The sequence below is a fragment of the Marmota marmota genome, unplaced genomic scaffold (assembly GCF_001458135.2).
Source record: "Marmota marmota marmota unplaced genomic scaffold, marMar, whole genome shotgun sequence".
Taxonomy (NCBI): Eukaryota; Metazoa; Chordata; class Mammalia; order Rodentia; family Sciuridae; genus Marmota; species Marmota marmota.
Window position 1 is genome coordinate 10,986,349 of NW_026000221.1, and position 7,256 is coordinate 10,993,604.

The window sequence follows — 7,256 nt, forward strand, 5'->3', positions numbered from 1 at the left end:
ACTAAAGTTGTTTTTAAATTGCTTCACTTGTATAATCACACAAGTATATTTTCATGTAAAAAACAGATAAAGTCAGAGTTCCCTTGATTATTTTCATGGTCTCCATCCAACCCATCTTCAGAACTAACTACTATTATCAATTGGAATGCTCTTCTTGGACTTTTCTCTATTTATTTACATTCTTATAAATATACATAGGGGGGCTGGGGATGTGGCTCAAGTGGTAGCGCGCTCGCCTGGCATGCGTGCGGCCTGGGTTCGATCCTCAGCACCACATACAAACAAAGATTCTGTGTCCGCCGAAAACTAAAAAAAAAATAAATATTAAAAAATTCTCTCTCTCTCTCTCTCTCTCTCTCTCTCTCTCACACACACACACACACACACACACACACACTCTCTCTCTCTCTCTCTTTAAAAAATAAATAAATAAATAAATAAATATACATAGGGGAGTATATAGTTTTACATATCAGATTATCTTATTCTTCAACTTTTCAAGGACTTTCCATTGTAGTTAGAATGAAGTCCATACTCCTTACTATGGCCTGAAGGATTCTACACAATCTGGTCTTTGCCTCTTCGATCTTCTCCTGGTATGAAGAAATGCTAAGGTGTTCTTCCCATAGTCTATGTGCTGTACAGTCTATTTAGAAAGCCCTGTACCCATCCTGGCTTGACTGATTCCTTCAGCTCTGAGCTCAAAATTTATTCCTTATAAGACTTTTTCAAACACCCACTCTAATTTAATACTCCTACCCCCCTCGTCTCTGTTTCCAAACTCCTTTTCCATATCCTTATTTTAGGCAAGATAGCTGCTCCACTGGGTTTGAATCCCCACTTCACTAGATGGTAGTTAAGTTATTTAACTTTTTTTGTGCTCAGGTTTTTCATCTGAAGACAAAGATATTTATAGCACCTACTTTAGGAAATCAGGTGAATTAATATTTGTAAAACAACAAGAAAGTGCTTAGGACATATTGAAATCTGTATGTATTTTTCCTCAGCACTTGCCATTATCTGCAATTATTTACTTATTTGTATGTTTATCATTGCTTTTCTCCCTGAAGAATGCAGGGACCTTGTCTGTTTGGCTCTTAGCACCAAGAACAGTGTCTGATTCATAGCAGCCTGTAATAAAGAAAAGTTTGAATGTAAGAATGTTCAAATATTACCTTCTGCATTGGGATCGATGTGTTCAAGAGATAAGTTTAAAATGGAAAGCACAGTTCTGCTTTTATTAAAAGTGTTTAACTTTTATACACTGGAACTAAGCTCCTCTCATACTTCCAAAGAAGTGGGACTAACCCAACTGCAATTCCCTCATGTGTCTTACTTTCCTAAAGAGCACAGGGTCCATACAACCAATGTCACAGCTGCTACTCACCAACAATCTTTAGAAAACATTAGTGCAGTTATTACAAGCAAAACTGACAGTCCCAGATCCCAGTACAATCCAGACCCATATTGCAGTTGCCAGCCAAGTGATTTAGGATTATCTGGAGGATGAGAAAAGAGAAAAGCTTCTTGTCTGAGCTTGTCAGATTGCCAGTGATATTGTGCCAGCTGGCCAGGGTTGATGATCCTAAACCCAATTGGAAAATTGTAAAGAGGTTAGTTATGCTTCTGTGTGCTCCTCTTGATACCTTGTATAAACCCAAGGCTTTCTGTAGCTGTGATGCAGCTACTGTCACCACTGTGGCTGGGCTTCAGAGGCCCAGGGAAGTCACACTAATGTAAACTTTGCTACTCCAAAGGATGCATAGAAGTTTCTTTCCTGCAAACAGTTTCTTGCTACAGCAGGTCCAACCTCGATCATCTATTGAAGGCTAAGAAATAAGATAAAGGAGAAAGAAAATAGAAACAACAACAACAAAATAACATTAGATTTTCACCTACAAATCAAGCTTGAGAAAAATCCAAGTGTCAGGTGTTCCATTCTGGTTCTAGTAAAGAACCTGAAATTTCTGCATAGTACAGCTGCCTATTCAATATTGTGTCCCCTAAAAGATTTCTTGTGACTCCCCCAAGAAAGAAATTTCCATTTTTTATCCAAGACTGATCCTGACTCATGAAGTGTGAGTTTGTGGAAAGCCTATGTTGATCCCCACATGAATATGTTTTCTCTTTTACCTAAGCTACTGTGGTCTGAAATCAGCTGGTAAAGTTGTAATCTAAAGTCACCTGCTGCTCAATGACAGCCCAAACTATTCATAGTAAATACAAAAGTTTTTCTCTCTCCTGTCATATTTTGATCCAGATGATAGCTTTCATTTGTTACCTCAGTAGACACCAGTATGTTCAGGGTTTTGTGTGGGCCCCTCCCTATTTCACACCTCAAGCTTTGCAACTGCAGAGATAGGAAAGTTATATCCATATGTCCCAAAAGAAAACAAATAATACAAATTGCAAAAAAGAGTATTCTTTTTTTCAATGCCCAGTGCCAGGTAGGCCTAGAATGGCCACTCCATGATGTCTCAACTGATGGTCTGGACCAAGCTGATGGTGTGGCCAGAAAGGATATGGTGGGGGTCTCTTGTCAGCTGAGAAAACATCTTGCCCAGCTTGTTGATCTACGTGACAGGAGAAAGGAAATAGAATATAGCCCCTTGTACAGGTGTAGGAAGTGAAAGAGAAATGGCAGGGCCTGGGTTATTCCCTATAGATCAAGGTGTCCTAAACCATTAGTAAATGTGGTTCAGTGAATGTCTCTAGCTCTCTTCCATTAAATTGGCTGTTCCTCTTTGTTTGGGAGCCAGATATTAAGTGCAGTTGTATGAAAGAGGGATGAAATAATCCTCTTTACTGTGGCTAAGGCTGAAACACGATTTAAGGTTCAGAAAACTTCACCTTCCCAAGTAGTGATTGATTCTAGATAAGCCTGTCAAGACAACAGTTTCCAATTACACATATTCTTTGTGGCATCTGGGTACTACTACTGATCTCTCCATTTTCTACTCTGCCTTAGATGGACGTTATATTTTTCTGGTCATTGTTACAGCTCTCACTCACTTTTTCTCAGTCGTTACAGATGCTTTTTCTCTACCTGGATCTGCAATGTAGGAATTCCCTTCTGTTTCTCTTTCTCACTGTTCTCTTCATATTCTGGCTGGATAATTTTATTTACTTCCAAAACTTCAACTTGATTTTCATGTTGATCTCTGCTCTATCTTAATCTCTTTCTTCTCCCCTAAATTTCCAAAACTGTTTTTCGAATTGCTTTTTGGGTTGTCCATAAAAAGGCCTCACTTGCATCCTGAAATCATATCAAAGGCATCAAATCCACCACTGCTCCCCGTCTACTTCTCTACTCTTGACAAACTTACTCCTTCTCTGGGGCTTCCTATTCCAATTAATGTCATGCCTATGTAATTCTTAAAGCTTAGATCAAATGCCTCTTCCTTCTTGAAGCATTCCATGATACTTTGGTTGGAATTATAAGGTTTCTTCCTCTCCTCTTCCTCCTCCTTCTCCTCCTCCTCCTCCTTCTCCTCTTCTTCTTTTCTTTTTGGTGGTACTGGGAATTGAACCCTGAACCAAGGGGCACACTCTCACTAAGCCACATCCCCAGTTATTTTATTATTTTTTATTGTTTTGAGTCAGGGTCTCACTAAACTGCCTAGGCTGGTGTCAAACTTGTAATCTTCTTCCTCAGCCTCCTGAGTTGCAGGGATTATAGGCCTGTGCCACCACACCCAGTTTAGAAGCTCTTTTCTTTGCACAGTATGCTTATTTTTCTTTTTAAATGGATTTGTCAAGGATTGTGAAAGGTCTGAGATTGTAGTTTACTTGCAAGCTATCTAGTTAGCTGAGTTCAATGGATGGTAAGATAGAATGTAACACTTCTGGGTCAGAGACAAAGGACTTTATTACTCACAGCACAGCAAACTCCATAAGCTTTTTTTTTTTTTTTTTTAGCTATTGTCAGACCTTTATTTTATTTATTTTTATGAGGTGCTGAGAATTGAACCCAGTGCCTCACACATGCCGGGCAAGTGCACTTCCACTGAGCCCGAGCCCCAGCCCCCAAACTCCATAAGCTTTATGTTTGTATTTGGTCTCTTGTTCCCCCCATGTCCCATGATTGAGGGGCAGAGGGGCCTATGTTGATGCTGGGAATGCAGTAATTTTGTGCCATATCCAAAGAGCTCTGAGCTTAGTGATACTGGATCTTTTATAATGGATGCAAGGAAACCTGCCTGACCCTTGCTCTAGAGGGAGACGTTACATTTATTATACTGGACAGTAAATAAACCTGACTTTCGTTCCACAGGGAAGGGTTATCTCTATCTTTCAATTGATTATACCGCTGATTATACAAACATCTGTGTAAAGACAGTCAGGAACAAAAGGTCAGTTGGTAAAGACAGAAACATGAGAGACCAATTGATAATTGTCTCTGAACAGGATTTATTATTTATTTGTTTTTTTATATTAATGATTAGCATTTTTTCTACATCTCAAATATAGTTTCTTATATATTGGAAATGGTGGCTATTTTTTTTTTTTTTGTATTAGGGATTGAACCTAGGAGAACTTTACCACTGAGCCACATCCCCAGCCCCTTTTATGTTTTATTTTGAGATAGAGTCTTTATGTTGCTTAGGGACTCCCTAAGTTGCTGAGGCTGACTTTGAATTTTTGATCCTCCTGCCTTGGCCTCTTAAACTACTGGGATTACAGGTGTGTGCCACCATGCCTGGCTATTTTTGATATTCTTTGAATCACCCCATCAAGTTTCCTTCATGACCAGAGAAAATCTGTTAATAGAACAAGGTATTCCTGGCTGTTGGGGGCCATGGAGATCCTGCAAAGAATGGGGGAACTATTAGGCCCAGCATCTGTTTAAAATCATTACCAAAACTGTGGCTTCAACCATGACCAGTTTGATAAAGAATAATAGTTTAGAAATAATTGTATCACTCAGGGTTCTTACTTACAAGTGAGAAAAATGAACTCTGGCTGATTTAAATAGAAGGATTATTAAATGGACACAGGATAGGTGACAGAATTTCTAGGGGAGCCATAGAGTGAGTTGCTGAGGTTCTGCAGCCAAGAACTATGCCCAAATCATGCTCCTCTTGCAGCTGGGTGCTAGATGCTGCCACTTGTACCTCTGAGACTACTGCCATTGATCTTGCCCACTCTGGCTAAAACTAATGCCTTTTCTTCATCCATCACCCTTCACTAGAACCAATGCTGTATAATGTCTCATCCGCTCCATCAATCATTAGTTTCCATATCAATGCCTTGGGAGCAAGTATCTGATTGGCAAACTTGGATCATGAGCTATGCTTGGCTTCAAGAGAAGCTGGGAAGATGAATAGTGGGCATTTTCAACCTTTAAGGTAGGAAACAACAGATGGGGAATTCTCCAACAATAGGAAGTTGGCAAAACTGGGTGGCAAAAAAGAAAAAAGAATGTGGTTTCACTGTACTCTTACACTCTCAGCTTTCCATACACCATAAGGACTAACCCATAAAGCTTGTTTCTCCCATGGAACAGTGACTTCTTGGAAGAGAGACCTCCTTTAAGTTGGAACAAAGAGAGTGCATTTAGGAGTTTTCACCTGTAGGAAAAATAAACAGAATTCTCACTGGGAAAGGATGGGGGAAAGATTAGAAAGAACAGGGGATATAATCTGCCTGGGTTCTTTAGGGATCCTGCATCTCTTTTCTCCTTCCTGGATCAGCCTGAAAAGATGGAGCAATTGAAAGGATAGAAATTTAGATTAAGAACTTTAGATTGCCTTGCAGGTGATCTTGAACAGGATAGGATGACTGCTACAGAATGGCTATGGCCCTATCATTGATTTATCTGATGAATGAGCTGAAACTCCTCTTCCCTCTCTCTTGACTTTTGGCTAGCATGCAAGGATATACTGTTGTTTGTGTAAAATGTTCATTTTAATATATTTTTTTATTTGGATAAAAATAAATTTGACTCCCATAGAATTCACTAAAATAGTACAGAGAGCAAGTTATATAAATCACAAATTTTAGGAATAGCTAATATGATTTCAAGGCTACCTAGATTTGAGTTGGGGCAGAGGGTAGGTGGGTTGAGGACACCAGAGATCTCTCAGTCATTCTAAAGTAATAAACTACAAGTTTCATCAGTAACTTGAGGCAGAAGCAAAGGCCAGCATGACCTTAAGGAATATCCCCATCGGGACAAAACTTTCCTCTATGTTAAGTTAACATTTAGGCTAGAGGAAAAGGGAAGACAGAAATTTCCTGAAAGAAATTTACTTCAAACAGACCAGATCAAGTTGCTTTTTTTTTTTTTTTTTTGTGAGTGTGTGTGGTACCCAGAATTGAACCCAGAAGTCCTCTATCATGGAGCTACATCCCCAGCCCTTTTTATTTTTTATTTTGAGAGAGGATTTCCCTAAATTGCTGAGACTGGCCCTGAATTTGCGATCCTCCTGCCTCAGTGTGGACAGCAGGCTGTGCTCTGCTCTGAGTTACTCTTTGATGTGTAGATGGGGAGTTTTCAGTCTGTGCCTAAACCATTTTGTAAAGCAGGAGTTTTCCATAAGCTATTTCATTTTGAGTTTAAGTGCTGAAGTGAAATAACTTTACATCTTGTTTGCACAAGTGAACAACTACCATCTACCTGTCACAACCATAAGGCACAAACTAATAAATGAATTAATCATGCTAATAAAAATGACCACCTGTGAACTTATTGAATTAATCAGAAGCACATGGATGCATGGGAGTATCAAACTCATACTGGAAAAAGCAGGCCACAGGCTTACCAAACACACCAGAACATTGGATAATGCAATGCCCTAATTGGAAGCCCATAAAATGAGGAGCACCCGAGAGTGGACTTGATGACGCCTTGACCCTGTCACCTCTTTATGAGCCTTGCCCAGGAAAATTGCCATAGTGATGAACCTCCTAATCTGTATCCTTGAGATTTAGCAGATCATGGTTTCTCCTGTCTGTGAGGACCACGTAAATCCTACTCTAAGCTGACATCTCAGTGAGACGCTTCACGCTCACACTGAGAAACTGCTGACCCACCAGACCTTGGCCTAGAATAAGTTTCTGCACTTTGACAACTCTGCACTTTGAACAAATTCTTTGGCTGGTTAGTAATCTTATTTGACTACCTAGAGTGACTCTTGGCATTCATATCTGCTTTCTGTCTTTTCTCTTAGTTCACCCTCCTGAACTTCTGTGGCTGCCTTTACCCTTTCTTAGCTTTTCTGTCATATATATATATATATATATATATATATATA